At 47.2% G+C, this 15,003-nt stretch overlaps 1 protein-coding gene and 1 long non-coding RNA gene across 2 annotated transcripts in view; both read right to left on the bottom strand.

Annotated features, from left to right (window-relative positions):
• LOC114510417 (CXADR like membrane protein) overlaps nucleotides 1-15,003 on the bottom strand; it is a 103,204-nt gene that overhangs the window by 44,974 nt on the left and 43,227 nt on the right. The gene's annotated exons all lie outside the window — the stretch shown is intronic.
• Nucleotides 2,288-4,568, bottom strand: LOC118497898. The gene is made up of 2 exons (XR_004900412.1): nucleotides 4,121-4,568; nucleotides 2,288-4,062 (listed from the first exon to the last, which is right to left on the bottom strand). It is a non-coding gene; the product is annotated as an uncharacterized LOC118497898 (long non-coding RNA).

The following is a 15,003-nucleotide window of genomic DNA, read 5'->3' on the forward strand; positions in this document are numbered from 1 at the left end:
TGGTACAAGTCAATGTTAGACGCTGCCTGTGATTGGCCCTGGCCAACTGCTTTAGGACTACAATGAGACCCACAGTTTGCTGCCTCTGTGGGGTCTGGGTAGGTATGGGAAGGGCCAAGCTGTGCATTAAGGTAGGCTTCCACCAGCGTTGAACCTGGGGGCAGGTCAGCAAAAAGCCCAGGGCACTCCAAGATCTACTTCTGCCTGCCTCTACCTGTGACTGCCTGCTGGTTCAGTCACCAAAAGAGTCTCTGAGCAGCCTTCTCTCTGCTGGACTCCAGGATGAGTGGCTGCACTGGTCCTTTCAGAGGGCACCTGGGTTTCTAGAAGACACCCTCCTTGGTAAACAGAATCTTCACTGATTGTCACAGCCAGCTGTTATGTGGGATCTTCTTCTTGGCTCTGATGATCTAGGTTGGTGGTCCTGGCATGAGATCCCCACACCCCTCAGGGGTACCTTTGCAACTGGGATATCCTCCAGATTCTCAGCTGCCACCTGTGAAAGCGGGGCCAGCCCTTGCTGCATCTCCACCCTTCCTGCCAATCTCCATGTGGCTTCTTCTGTCAATCCTTGGTTATAGGACTGCTGTTAAGCTAGTCTTCAGTTGGTTATAGATTTATTGATTTTAGAGAGAGAGGAAGGTAGAGAGAAAGAGAGAGAAAAACATTGTTCTGTTGCCCCCCATACATGCCCCAACCTGGGATCAAACCTACAACCTAGGTATGTGCCCAGACTGGGAATAGAATCTGTGAGCTTTTTGGTATATGTGATGATGTACCAACTAAGCCACCTGGCGAGGTTGATTGTTCTATCATTTAATTGCAATTTGGTTTGGTCCTGGGAGGAGGTAAGTGTGCCTTCTACCTGCTCCACCACCATCTTGGATCTCCCTGCAGTGAATACTCTAGGTGAGTGAAGGCTTTTTCCGTAAGTCTTAGACACTTAATTATACCTGGTGTGGGCATTCATTCAGTCACTTCCTAACTCTGCTTACTGATATTTTATAGGTGAGACCACACCCTACTCCCCATCTTTTAAAAATCATGTTTAACTGAGCATCTAAACCTACTGAAATTTCAGTTCAAAAGATGTAACTTACTACATTCTAATATTAGAACCTAGTAGACTTGTTTACAATTTTTGCAACTGTAGTTCCCACCTTCTTCCCTAAGAAAGTAATTGGAAGAGTTGGATTACTCTACATTGAAAGAAGCAGCTTAGAGAAACTAACCAACTTCACTAACATAAAACCTGCTATACTTGTCAAAACAGTTGGAGTTTATATATATCCAGTTACTTAAATTTAATTTTAAAGTTTTCATTTTTTACACATTTGATGTTGTGTGGTAGATTCTGAAGTGTCAGATTTCTTTTCCATGGTTTTACAACCAATGTAAATGAAACTGTTCTGTTTTGCATGGAATCTTCTGAGAAACACTAGAAGCAAGCTCTCAGGCTGGTAGTTTGCATGATTTATGAAAAAATTTCCTTCCTTTAGCACTGTTTTCTCTATAGCCACACAGTCTTTTGTTCCTTTTACCTTTTGTATTTGTATAAAACAGACTCTGTCATGCAGTCAAGACACTGAAATATCTTGCTTTCCTTTCTCTTTCCTAATTTTTAAAGAAAAAATATTAAAAGCTATTGTGCAAGATGTTAACAGAGAGAGAGTGTGTAAGAGAGGAAGAATCTCAGTCACGTTTAAAATCCTGAGCTAATCCTTCCTGGAAAGACTACAGCAATGCGACACCAACTCTTCCAGAAGATAAAGGAGGGGGCACTTCCCAACACACTTTATCACTGTGACTCTGATCCTGGAAACCAGACAGAGATCTCTCTCTCTCTCTCTCTCTCTCTCTCTCTCTCTCTCACACACACACACACACACACACACATACACACATACACACAGGAAAACCGCAGACCAGGGTCCCTCAGGACCATGAGACCTCCTGTTTGTGAGCTGCAATCATCCTTTAACAAAGTCAAATCAAGCAATAAATACAGAGAATTATGCACCAGACCCTGTGGGTTTTATCCTCAGAATGTAAGGTTTGTTTAACATTAAAAACTAATCACTGTAATTGTTCATATTTATGCATAAGGAGAAAAACAGTATCATTTCAGTAGATGAAAAAGAGAATTTTACAAATTAAACACCGTTTATGACCAAAATTCTGAGCAAATGAGGAAGAAAGGGAACATTTGAAAAAAATAAAACATACCAAAATAGAACTAAAGGTTAAAAAGTAAAAAAAAAACAGTTAAAAATTTAATTATCAATGATCTTTTTTCACATTGAGTCATAAAATGCATAGAGGTGGAAGGTACCCTGTGAACTTCCATGCTAAGAGCTAACTTAATCAAGCACTTGCTAAGAGCTCTATGAACATTATCTTTTTTAAACCTTACAGCCACTCTATAAAATAGGTACAATTTTTATTCCCATTGTATAGGCGATGAAACAGGGGCTTAGAGAGCTCAAATAAACTGCCTAAGGAAAAACAACTAGTAAAAGGTGCAGCCACTTTTCAACCACGGGTTTGTCATTTGCAGTTTGTGTCTTAACCCTCATTCAGTACGACTTCTCATTGAGCCACTTCACCTAACAAATCAGGCAACTGAGGGGCTGGCCATGCTGCTGCCTGCAAGGCAATGATGAAGCTGGGACTAGCAGCCAGGCTGCATACAAGACACACAGGGTGCTGCTTTCTTCCAGAAACTAAGTGTTACTTTCACATCTAACCCACCCACCCACTCCTTTTTAACAAAACACTCATTTCTCCTTCTTGGAAGCCTGATGCCCAAAATACTAGAGAAATAAATACCACTTAGAGAGCCAACGATTGAATTTCGTCTCCCGCTCTGCTTAGCAGTCAAAACCACTAAGCCACACGGAGAGTAGAGAATGTTGCCCGCACCGGGAAAGAGCGCGTTAGAGCAGGACTGAGCGGAACCTCCCTTCCCAGGAATGCAGATGGCGAGAAAGGTAAAGTTTATTAACAGGAAACAGAGGTAAAGAAAGTTAGGGGTGGCGGTAAGAACACTGCATGGCATTCATTTCCTGGAAATTTAAAACTCCAAGGCCTGAACAGGGACGGCAAGAGATGTAAGTGCCCCCGGAGCCGGGCCCACAACAGTTCCCGCCCTCCCAGGCACCAGGGTCTCAGAACAACCAGAGAGGTGCTGGGAGGGGCTGAGGGCGTGGAGGCTCGGGAGCTCTGCTTGGCCCTGCCCCGGGAGGGCTTGGCAAAGTTAAAAAGGAGGGAAAAAATTGTTCGCAGTCAGAGCAACGTGAATTAAGAAGGAAAATGGTATGGGCTGGGTGGCACCTGTGCAGGCCAGGAGGGAGAGGAACGCTCAGCAGCCTGCCTTTACACCAGCCAAAATCCTCTGAGTGACCGCTCTCACCCAGACCAAGGGGAGCCCACTGTCGGGCAGGTGGTCTCTTCCCACCGTGAGCAGCAGCATTCTGGGGTCCTGGACCATGTGGGAAAATGGAAGGCAAGCATTTTGAAAACGGTTGACAAAAACGCAGTTCAGAAGTTGGATAGTAGTTCATAAATCTAAAACTTGGTTGTGAGTTGCCTCTTAACACCATCACAGTACATGGTACACATGTGCATGTGATACTTCAGTGCAGCAGAAAGGTCCAATCTTTGATTTTCTTCCTCAGATGGAGTTTAAGTAGAATATACTATATGGTCGTCTCTCGGTATCCGAGGGGGGACTGGTTCGATGACCTACTGAGATATCAAAGCCTTATACGAAATGGCATATAACCTACCCATCTCCTCCCATACAGTTTAAGTTATCTCTAGACTCCTTCTAATACCTTTACAATGTAAATGCTACACAAACGGCCATGATACTGTATTGCTTAAAGAATAATGACAAGGAAAAAAGTCAGTACAGACCTAGCCTAACAATTTTAACCCTAACTAGTACCTTTTTTCAGTTATAAAATGCATAGTGGTGCAAGGAACCCTGTGAAATTCCATGCTAATAGCTAACTTTATTGAGCAATGCCAAGAGCTCTATGAACATTGTCTTATTTAAACCTTATAAACACTCAGCCCGCCCTCCTAGTGCAGTAGGCAGTGTGTCAGTCTCCTAAACCTTACAAACACTCTATAGAATGGGGACAATTTTTACTCCCATTGTACAGGAGATGAAACTGAAGCTTGGCGAAAGCAAATAAACTGCCCAAGGAAAACAACTAGTAAATGGCACAGCCACCTTTGAACCACAGCTTTGTCATAACAGCAGCGACGTAACAAACGTAACACTTTTCCCCAACATTTTCCACCTGTGGATGCTTGAATCTGTGGGTGCTGATCCCGCAGATACAGAGGGCCAACTGTATAACGTTCCAAAGTAGGATGTAGGTGATCATTTTTCCATCCCTGAAAATTGATCTTTTAGTTTCAGCTCTTTGTTCTCCTCCCTCAAATATAAAGGGTATAGATATTTCACTTGCCACATCTGTTCCATTATGAAATATTTTTCTGGCCCTGACTGCTGTGGCTCAGTTGGTTGGGCATTGTCCCACAAAGTAAAAGGTAGCTGTCAGGGCACATGCCTGGGTTGTGGATTTGGTTTCTGGTTGAGGCGCATAAGAGAGGCAACCGATCAATGTTTCTCTCACACTTTGATGTTTCTCTCCCTCCCTCCCCTCCCCTCTCACTAAAAATAGTCTTTAAAAAAGAAAAGAAATATTTTCTCATAGCCACAGAGGTTAGAACATAAATATGAAAAAAGAATATTTTGCATCTTAGAGAATATTCTTAACTTCTGTTAGTTTAATTTTGTGTATTTAGGATTAGGAGCAAAACAAAACAAACAAATGGAAAATAACAACAAAACAAGTGCAACACTGACCTCCTCCTAACTCCTAGAGTCATAGGTTTAAAAACAGTGTGGAGTGTGGTCACCTCAGCGGGCCTGGCTGTACCAGACTGGTGTTCTGACACTGCCACGCACTATATGGCCTTCGGTAGGACCCTTAAGGTTCTGAAACCTGGTTCTATTATCTGCCAAATGCAAATAGTCCTCATTGCACAGGACTATGGTAAGGCTTGGACACAGGAACACTTGTTTTAAAGCACATAGTACATAGTGTGAACTGTATCTTATCTGCCACTGTAAGGAGTACAAAGTGGAAATTAAAAGTCCCATGGGGAAACGCCCAGGGACGCAGCAGGGCTGACCGCTTGCTGAGGCAGGGCCCCTGGAGCACAGGCAGCACCTCTGCGGAGCGCACTGCAGACATCATTTACAGCTTCCTCTGGGCTGATTCCGTCCCATGCCCGGCACACAGCCGGTGGGTGGGCAGAGCCCTCACTGAGGGACCCAGAGAAGGCATGATTGCTTTGGGGAAATGTCAGAGACAAGTACTGTATGGTTCCACTTACATGTGGGGCCAGGGAAGCTGTTGGAGAGTCAGCATAAATTACAGTTAACCCAGTATTTCCTATTTGCCAGTGCTCTGAGGTTAAGATTGCCCACTGAAAAACTCCAGGGTTGCTGGGGTGAACTGAAGATATATTCAGGGAAAGATGAGAAGCTTCTAGTGACTTCAGTATAGAATTTGTAATGATGGAAAATCGCAACGGTGGGAAATTGTAACTCACCCCACCATTCTTTTGACGTTGCTTTTGTATGTGCAGACTCAGACTAACATGTAGCTTGTAGATAAACAGCAGGTTTGTATAAGAGTCCTAGGAACTAACTTCAAAAGACACATTCTCCAACCTTCAGGCATCCTAGCTCTGGGAGATGACCTTCAACCTTAGAGCCAAGATGACGTGGAGCCAGGATGATTAAACCAGGATGACGCACACAAAACCATCGTTTGCCTTATCGGAATGCAGTGTGCTGGTCTGCACGCAGAGAGCTCTGCAATCCTCTCCCTCAATCTCTTTGTTCTGTTCCCCTCTCCCTCTCATAAAAACCTCTGTTGCCACTGAGAGGTGGAGATGGGCTTTGAGACATGAGTCCACCATCCTCCAGGTGGCTGGCACCTGAAAACAAACCACCTTCCTTTACGTCAGCACCTGCATCTTGAGCATTCGCAGCGGCTTTCGCAGCGGCAGGCAGCGGGACCTGCATTTAGTTACAAATGGACAGAACCTAATAATTGGAAATAAGCTGGAAGGTTGGACAGGGCCAGAAAGGAAAAGTGTACATGACATACTAAGGAAAACAGAGTTTGTCCTTGATGCAGAGGCAATGGGGAGCCAAAGGCAATTAAAAAAAGATTTAATTTATTCATTCTTACAGAGAGGAGGAGGGAGGGAGAGAGAGAGAGGGAAAGAAATGATATGTGAGAGAAACATCGATTGGTTGCCCCCTGCACATGCCCTGACCAGGAACCAAACCAGCGTCTTGAGGGTCAACACCAACCAACTGAGCCACACCGGTCAGGGCCAAAGGCACTTTAAAGCAGGGGTGCTGCATGCTCAGATTTACACTCCAGCACTTACACTCTAGCACGAGGACTCTGTTGGCAATGTGAAACCAGGACTACGAGGGGAAGGCTCGGTTTCCTGCAGGCCAGCTGCCCACAACCCAAGTGTAGCAATAAACAAGTTAACTGTTTTTCTTCCTGTGAGATTTTCCTTTTTCCTTACTCATCTTGAAACAAAATATCCAAAGAAGGTGTCACACATCTTTGCCGATACCCTCCAAGGTAAAGAATTCTGGTGAACACGGCAATTCTAGAGTGTAGAAACCACACCCATGTAAGGTGAAGGCTCAGACGGACGATTCACGTCCCACAAAAGAACAGTGGAAAAAGTTCTGAACGAGGTGTCTGTCTGTCATAGGTTTTTTTTAGGAGTACGGGTTGTTGAAACTAAGGCGATTGCCCATAGGTTTTTATTTTCAGTGTAACATTTCATGCCTGGAACCTAGGTTGCTACTTTTAAGCAATCAATACCTTCTGACAGGTAGGCTTGAAGTATAACCTTAATAAATGGAGTCTTCCTTACAGGCTGGCTAACAGCCTTTGGTTTCAGATGTGAAGAGCTGCCAACATAGACTGACAGGTTTGCCCTGCCCCACACTGGACAGGTGGCCCTCCCACGCCCAGTTCCCTGGGCCCAGAGGCCTTCACATACACCTCTTCTTTTCTAGAACATAAAAATAACTGTCCGCATTGAAATTTGAATTTTCCTTGCAGACTCTTAAAAGTTCATAAAGGAGTATCAAATTCAGAGGACTCCCTTTCCAGAGGAGGGAGGGAGGGAGGAGGCAGTGAAATCGGAGGAGAGGCTGGTGGAGCTTCAGGTCCCTGAGGGGACCGGGCCGTGTCTCCAGGATAAACAGTTTCAGAGAGGCTGTGCTGGGGACATGTGCTCGCTGTTTGCTTTGGCCACTGTGGGCCAAGAGGTCTCAGGGTGAGTTCTCCCCAGGGATCCCGAGCAGCTCTGAGCAGCCCAGCTTCCCCAGTGTGCAGCCTGCAGCCTGTCGCCTGGGGCTGTCCCACAATTTCCGGCATCTGATCTAAAGGGGACAGTCTACAGCTCTGAGGGTGGCCACCCTCGTTGGCCCAGCTCCCTGCAAACAAAGAATTCAGTTGGGCGCCGAGCTGCTGGGCTTCTGCGCTGGGCGGAAGGCGCCGGCTCCTGATGCAAACCACATGTGCTGGAGGTTCCCAGGTACCCTGGGGAGCAGGCCTTGACCTCAGGCCTCTGTTGTCTCCCTCTCCTTCCAGAGCCGGACCCCTGGGCCCCAGACCACCAGTTCCCTGGCAGACCAGGAGTGGTTGGTTTTTATTTTTATGAAGCGGCAACTCCCCGACCCCCATTTACAGAAAACAATGGAGAAACCCTCAAGGCCTGGGGCCTCTGCCTACGGAGCCCACTGCTTGGTTTCTCTCCCTGTGGGCGAGCCCCAGGCTCCCTGGACAGGATAGTACGAAGGGTGGGCCTGTGGTGGGGTTGGCGGGAGGGGGCAGTGAGGGATAATTACCAAACTAGTATCATGTATCTTAATACACATGAACTCTTTTCAAATCTGAAACTTTATGAAGTTGCAAGACCAATGCACAGGGACATGTGTTCTCATTACAAAAAAGTGGGAACACGTCCAGGCCTCCATGACCCATGCTCTGCAACCCTCCTCCACTGCACAGGCCACCCCTGATACTAACTTTATGAATAGTCTAGGTCTTCCTTTGTTTTGTTATATGTACAGAAATATAAAATTTTGTTTTGCCTTGAGCAAAAACAGGATTTTAGTGCCTGTGTTGTTTGTAACTGCTTTTCAGTAGGTTTTGAAAGTTTTTCCATGCTAGCACGTAGGGATCCACCTTCACAGTGAGAAGGCAAGTTAGAGGGTTAGCTGGAGCAGAAGATCAGCAGTGTTGGCCTACGGGCCAAATCCGGCAGCACCCCTTTCCAGTCCCCTCTCCCCCACCTTTTGCATGGTCTGCAGCTAAAAATGGGTGAAAGAAATTAAAGAATAATGTTCTGTGACACACGGCAGTTATATGAAACTTAAATTTAGTGTCCATAAACAAATTTTACTGGAACGTGGCCACACTCACTCACGGCTGTGTCGTCTCTGGCTGCAGTAGGCACACCACAAACAAGGGCACAGCACAAGGCAGGCAAAGCAGGGTTACAGTTGTGAGTACGTGCATGAAACACAGAGTTCATTCTTGTAGTGTTATTTACAAATTATTGTCTTATTTTCCATACGAACAATTGTAAAACAACTATAAACCTACTTTTGCCCCACCCTGTATTTGGGGCAGAAATCACATGACTTATAAAACCTAAAATATTTACTCTCTGTGCTTTTACAGAAAGACTGCAAACCTTTGAGCTAAAGAATAGTTTTCAACTCAGTAGGATGCAAAATGTTCAAAAAGTTCTTGCACTATTAGACACAAAAAAATGAAGCAGAGGAAAGAGGGCTGGCCTGAGTTAGGGGCCTGGGTGCCAGGGCAGTTCTGCCCTGTGGCCACCCCTGTGGCCTTGGGTAGTCAAGTGCAACCCCTCAGGGCTCAGCTCCCACAGCTGCAGTACAAAGGGTAGATGAGATCGCTAAGCATCCTTTCAGTGGTAGCACTTTAAGATTTTAACTTTGGAATTTCCACATTTGTTAGTGGGTTGTCATTAGCTGGTGGCGTGAACCCTCTACGTCAGTGTGTGGGCTGATGGCCTGGTGTCTCTTGTTACTCAATCTGCCTCTTTTCTGTGTCCTTCCCTGGCCCCAACCCTCCACCCATCTGCCTTGCTGAAAGGCTTCTTCTCTGCTTGCTCTAGACCAGAGGTGTTTGTTTGCCTCCAGCACATTTGGCGCCAGGTAATTCTTTGTTGGTGGGGGCTAGCCTGTGCACTGTGGCCTGTGCAACAGCATCCCTGGCCTCTATCTACTACATGCTAGTTGTCCCCACTCTATAACTCCAGCTTCCCCTCGGGCTGTGGCAATCAAATATTTTCAGGCTTTGTCAAGGGTTTCCCAGCAAACAAAATTGTTCCCATTGAGAACCACTGCTCTAAATCTGGGTCTCTTATGACACCTGCCCACGCAGCTTGATTCTGGTTCATGATGGGCTCTTCCGTCTGCACAGTGCTAAAGCATCTACCTTGTACTATAACTTATTACTGAATTCATTTTAATACTTTTCATGAGGTGGTTTACACTATTTTGCGTTTGTCATTCACAATATGTATTCTTCATCCCCAAAGGCACAGTGAATGCCTTTGGAAGTCAGGGGTTGTGCTTCAGGGCTCCTGTGATTTCGCACTTGTACACAAAGACCTCAATTGCACTTATTCAGGAAAATTTCCTTCTCTCCACTATGGCTCGGCAAATGGGCTACTGTCCCCCCGTAGAGCCAGAGAGAGAGAGAATTAAGCTGATCGAATCAAAGTTCTTCAGCTTTGACCTTGATCCTGGTGTCAGAGATAGGACAGGAGAGGCAATGAGAGGGTGGATTATTTGGGATACTATAATGATCTTAAAAGTTGTTGAGATGTGAGCCCAAGATTAGAGAGTGACTCTTTAGGCAAGTTTCCATGGCACCTGGAAACCACGGCAGGCACCGTGGCTCAGAGTCCTATAGTCAAAGTCCCAATAGGTAAAGAAGAAAATTGGGGGTTAGGGATTCCTGGTGTAAAATCACCCAGAAGAAGTTGTGCATGAGGTTCTTGGCTGGGTAGGGTTTCCTAAAACAGGCAGTTTACTCCTGGACATGAGCCCACACTTTCTTATCTCTGGGCCAAAGTCCCACATCTCAACACTGGTATCTCTGGTCCAGGGAGGGACACGTCAAGACCCCAGTGCAGGTTCCTGACAACCTACCTTTGGGCCAAGCCCCTTTCCTGTGTGGGGGCACGGCACAGGGGGAGCCTTATTTCCAGCTCCCCATCCTAAGTTTTTTAGCAAGCTGCCTAAGGGCAGGATCCATGTGCCACTGTTCCTATAATACCACTGAGGGGGACAGGCCCTATGGCGGCCCCCATAACCCCTACCTCCTGGTATTCATGTTTTTGTGAATAAAACACCTGGCCCTTGAGTGTAGGTGGGAGCTGTGACTTGCTGCTAACGAACAGAATGTGGCCAAGGTGATGGCTGTCCCTCCCACGATGGCGGTGAATTACACGGCGCTCCAGCCAGCAGATGAGTCAGGTGCTGTCCTGCTGTTGTGCCGTGAACTGGCTACGGGGAGGCCACATGCCAGGGAGCTGGGGCTGGTCTCTGGTCACAGCCAGTAAAAACCAGAAACCCTCTGTCCTGCACCCACAAGGAACCGGACTGCTGCCAACAGCCATGTGAATGTGGTGGGAGGGGGGCGGTGGGCATCCTTCCCCAGGTGAGCATCCAGGTGAGAAACCAGCACAGGCCAAGACTCTGACTGCAGCCTTGGGAGTCTCTGAGTGGCAGAAGCAGCTAAGCTTTGCCTGGACTCCTGGCCCAGAGCCATCCTCAGATAATAAACATCTGTCATTTTAAGCTGCTAGGTTTGTAGTAATTTGCCACATAGTAACAGATAATGGATTCACACATCCATTCAGTTAGTGTGTGGAGGGCTTTTTGATCTGCAGTGCACTGAACATGTATAAGGCATTACTGGATCCAATGTCGAGCACAATGTGTGCTCTCGGTAACTGTGGGTGGTGATGTTTTTGGTAAAATAAGGCTGCAGTGGGCATCACAGCATCACGACAGAAAAGCATGCAAAGGGGATCACAACATGAAGCAACAGACTGTGTGTTTTTTAAGGGCAGGGACGTCCTTCACTTTGTGGACTCACGGGCCGGTTGCACACGGACTTTCTCTCTGAGTGTGGGCTCTGTCCCTGCTCCCCTGCCTGACTATGTGAAGGTCCCCAGCCACTGCTGCTGTCCTACCCCTCGGACTCAGTGGGCTCAGGAGCTGGGCTAGCCACTGAGCCGCACCTGGCACTTGCATTCTTGAAATGTGGCTAATTGGAATTAAGATGCACTATAGTTATCTTAACTATAAAATACACACTGGATTTTGAAGACTTGGTGAAATAAAAAGAGTAAAATATGTTGTTAACTTTTTGCACTGATTACAAACTGAAATAATATTCTGTATACTTAGGGTTAAATAAAATATATTATTAAAATTAATTTCAACTGCTTCTCTTGCTTTTTTTAGACATGTCTACTGGAACAATTTTAAATTACATGAGACCTTGCCCTGACTGGTGTGGGTCAGTGGACTGAGCACTGGCCTGTGAATGGAAAGGTCATGGCCAATTTGGTTCCCAGTCTGGACACAGGCCTGGGTTCTGGGCCAGGTCCCCAGAAGGGGGTGAGTGAGAGGCAAACAAAAGGCAATGGAGAGGCAACCCGATCCATGTTTCTCTTGCACACAGATGTTTGTCTTCTTTCTCCCTCCATTCCCTTCACTCTAAAAATAAATAAATAAATAAAACCAAAAAAAAAATTACATGTGGCCTTGCATCCTATTTTTATGCTTTTTAAAAAAATACTTATTTACTTTTAGAGGGATGGGGAGGGAGGGAGAAAGAGGGAGAGATACATCAATGTGAGGGAAACACCAACATGTGGTTGCCTCTCACATGCCCTGATGTCCCCACCTGGTGACCTGGCCCAAAACCCAGGCACGTGCCCTGGCTGGGAACTGAACCAGCGACCTCTCAGTTCACAGGTTGGTGTTCAGTCCACTGAACCACAGCAGCCAGGACCCATCTGTACATAGTCTATTGGGCAGCGTTGCTCTAGAGGCACACCGAAGGGCTAGCTTTGGGCTCTGATCTGTTCCTCTGACTGCTAACTGACAGGCGGGCTGGGAGCTGCTGTCCAGCTGAGGGGTCTTCACCATGCTGTGGCAGCTGGGCTCCTCACTGCAACATGCAGGGGAACTGGCGGTGCTTCCTGGCCTCGGTGGGCATGATGAGCATCCTGGGAAGCAGTGCCTGCAGGGTCACCCCGTCACTGTCGAGTTTCTTCTTGCTCCTTAGCACACATGAGAGCCCTCCCCCAGCAGAAGACTCGTGACACCAGAGGACTGGGTGGCACCCAGCCGCCTTGGTCTCCATCCCTGCTACTCCTCTATGCATGTTAGGGTCTCGGTGACAATGCCACCCACATGAGAGGCTGTCAGTCACACCTCCCGGCATCATGCCCTCGCAGTTCTAATAGTGAGGCTTTAAATCCCAACAGACAGTCCTTTATAAAGGCTTCTGGATGTTTTTTCCTGTGAAAACCCAGGCATCCTGAGGTTTTCACTCCATCCACTGGGAGGAGTGACCACTTCAGCTGTTAGCTTTCATTTGTTCCAGGGTTAAAGCGAGGGTGCTGGGGTCTGCCTGAGCCTGAGAGGAAGCCCTACTCCTTAACAGCTATGTGGGTTTGAACAGGCCACTTGGGTTCTCTGAGCCTCACTCCCATCCACACATGCAGATCTGAAGACATTGAACATGAGGTCTATTCTCTTAATGAACGTCTACAGCGCATCTGCGACCCAGTGTGGTCACCCAAGGCACAGCGTTGAAGCTGTGCCTGTGATTAGCCTGTCCCCCCACACCACCCCCGCCAGTCCCTGGACACCACCTTTGGTTCTACGGATCTGACAATTTTAGAGACCTCATAAAAGTGGAATCACACCACATTGGTCCTTCTGTGGTGGCTTATTTCACTCAGCACAATGTCCTCCAGGTCCATCCATGTCTCAGACTGCAACACTCCCTTTTTAAGGCTGAATAATATTTCGTGAAAGAACAGCATGTACCTAATTGTGTGGTCGTGAGAATGAAATTGTTTACAGATAGGGTTTCATGCTTGGCACATGTATGCACTGAATAAATGTTGGTTTTCTATGATTTCTCTATTCCTCTTGTATTAAAAGCCTGCTGTTTGGGGAAAACATGTGGATTGGGCACAACCCTGTTCTCGCGTTCACAGTGTTGGTGGGGAGTCAATGTGTGGACAAGTAGAAGCAGGCCCACCCCTTGGCTCTGGGACCTGTCTTCATTCTTAACTCTTAGCTCGTGTGGCATCCTCTTCTCGAGGGTTTCCTCCTGCCTGGTCCCTGTCATTGGTTCTCTCTCATGGGGATGGCCTGTGAATATCAGGATGTTGGCGCAGACCGACACTCCATCTTCAGCTCTCTTTCATTCCTCCCTCCACACAGCCCCCTGGTCTTCTCATCACCTGCGGAGCTTCCATGCACCTAAATGCTGATAACTCCCAAACTTAGCTTTCCCACCCAGACCTCTTCCTCTAAGACCTGCAGGTTCAGCTGAAGTATCTCTCCTTGGGTGTCTCACAGGCACCTGAACTTGGAGGATCCCCAGTTCTGCACTCTGCTCCACCCCATGCTCCTTATCTGATTGAATGGCACATCCCCTACTTGCTCAACCAGAACCAGGGAGTCACGCTTGTTCCCTCTCCTCCTTTGCTTTACATTCACTCTGCCCCAGTTCTCCAGTCCTATAGATTCTGCTTTCTGAATGCCTTTGACTTTGACCCTTCTCCATCCCATCTGCCCCACTGTAATGCAGCCCCCACAGGGTCTTCACTGAGTTACCTCCACAATGGACTCCTGGCTTTCAGTTTTATATGTTCATATTCCTCATTACTTGCTTTCTAAAACTATTTTCTCCAGGTTCAACTTCAATTCAGTATGGTGAAAGGATGCTTGGAGATCTCACTCTGCTTGGCTCACCAACCTCATCCCGTATGATGGTCCCACCCCCATGCTATGTTCTAGCCACACTGATGGCTCCCTGCTCCACACAGGAACTGCCAGACCTCTGTCTTGGCACTCACGACTTCCTCCCACTAGCGCTCCCTTCCCTACCCTTTTATCCTACCTGTGGCCCCATGATCACCCTTCTACCAGCCCCGTGAGACCCAGGGGCCACCTCCTGCAGCACGCCTCTCTTGACTGTTCCTCCTCTGTCTTCCCCAAGTGCTGTCTGCACACCTCCTTCCTAGCACTCTGTGTTAGGATGCCTCCCCCACTGGACTATCAGTGCCCAAAGGTCAGGGTCATCCAGTGCCTTCCTCACTGCCTCTTCAGGACCTGGCTGAGTGCTGCCACAGACAAAGTGTTCAGGAAATGGTTTCCAGAGAAATGAGTGGAGGTCGTGTAACTTCCCTTACAGGGAGGCACTACTGAGTGGTTCAGTACACTGAGTCTCCAGTCAGACTATATAAATTCAAACCTTGGTTCTGCAGCTTACCTAGAGGCAAGTTACTTCATCTTTTCATGCCTCACGATCTTCATCTGTAAAATGGGGATAATAATGGTACACAACCTCATGTGTTTAGTGGTGAGAATTAAATGAGTTCGTATCCAGAGGACACCCAGAATGGTTCCTGGCACATTGTAAGTGCTACACAAGTGCAGCAGTTATGTCTAGGACTGCAGAACTATAGTAGCTTTCAGGGCTGGCATTTGACCCAGCTCTGCCTGACCTCAAAGCTTCTGCTACCTCCACTGTGCCATGCTGTTTCAGACCTGCGTGGCCTCTGCACGAGGGCACTGGG

This window comes from Phyllostomus discolor, chromosome 13 (assembly GCF_004126475.2).
Source record: "Phyllostomus discolor isolate MPI-MPIP mPhyDis1 chromosome 13, mPhyDis1.pri.v3, whole genome shotgun sequence".
Taxonomy (NCBI): domain Eukaryota; kingdom Metazoa; phylum Chordata; class Mammalia; order Chiroptera; family Phyllostomidae; genus Phyllostomus; species Phyllostomus discolor.